At 34.5% G+C, this 1,243-nt stretch overlaps 1 protein-coding gene across 3 annotated transcripts in view; it reads right to left on the bottom strand.

Annotated features, from left to right (window-relative positions):
* Window positions 1–1,243, bottom strand: part of CENPK (centromere protein K) — a 23,580-nt gene that overhangs the window by 5,915 nt on the left and 16,422 nt on the right. The window lies entirely within an intron of this gene.

Here is a 1,243-nt window from a genome sequence, read left to right as displayed (position 1 = left end):
ACCCCCTCCCTCCCCTACCTTTTCTCTGCGGTTTGACGTTCTGATGGATGCTTCTGTGTTTCTGGATCTGTTTTTTGGGGGATAAGGACGCATATGTAATACCTTAATCAACAAAGAAAAACAGTTTTTTTAAAGTCTAGTGTTTGAATCTCCCAATCAAAATAACCCAGACAAATGACATTCCAGAATGTATTTATACAGCTTCATTACAGGAAACTTGCTTCCCAGGGAGCCTTATTTGTCCATCTTTCTATAGTTCTTGACAGTTCGTAATGTTAACTAACTGGTTCTTTATCCTTGAAATGACAGAATTTCTTCCAATTCCATGCAAGAGTTCCTTAAATATTTGAAGGCAGCTATTATGAATCTCAAGTCTTTTCCATATTAATCATTATTAGTTCCTTCAATTATTTTTCATAAGCCATAGACTTGTAGCCCTTTCGTATTATGGTTGTTCTTTAAATGTGGCCTAATTTGTCTTTTCTGCTTTTTTAAAAAATCCAGTCTCCACAATGATATTGGTGTGATTTGAACACCAAAGATCAAAAAGAAGACTTATTTCCATACTTGTAGATGCTGAAATTCTATTCATTAAGTTTAAGATTGCATTAGCTTTTAGACATCTATTTCACCCTATTAACCTCTATTTGAACATAGTGTCATATTTATTTTTTTAATCCTCACTCAAGGAGCGAGGATATTTTTTCCTTTGATTTTTAGAGACATTGGAAGGGAAGTGAGAGGGGGAAAGAGAAAGAAATATTGATGTGAGAGAGTCACATCTATTGGTTGCCTCCCACACGCATCCTGACAGGAGACCGAGATCAAACCTTCAACTCAGGTACAGGCCCTTCACCAAGAATCAAGCCTGCCACCCTTCAGTGTGGAGGAGAACAATGACACTTTAACCACAGAGCAACACTGGCCAGGGCACATTAACAGATTTTAAACAATTCTTTTCATTTTAAAAGTTACATGTATTCATGGAAAATATTCAAAATAGTAAAAATGAAAAATCTCTCCTATGATCCTGGCCCCTAGAAATAAGCACTATTACATCTTTTGGTATAAATTAAACATACAATTTAATCATCTATGTTTTACCCATTTAACAATAAATCATGAGTATTTCATTAATTCCTTTGATAGTGTTCAATACATTTTTTTTAAATATATTTTATTGATTTTTTACAGAGAAGAAGGGAGAGGGATAGAGAGTTAGAAACATCGATAAGAGAGATCG

This window comes from Myotis davidii, unplaced genomic scaffold (genome assembly GCF_000327345.1).
Source record: "Myotis davidii unplaced genomic scaffold, ASM32734v1 scaffold135, whole genome shotgun sequence".
NCBI classification, from domain to species: domain Eukaryota; kingdom Metazoa; phylum Chordata; class Mammalia; order Chiroptera; family Vespertilionidae; genus Myotis; species Myotis davidii.
The sequence above is the reverse complement of the archived record's forward strand: the minus strand, read 5'-3'. Positions and strand labels throughout refer to the sequence as shown.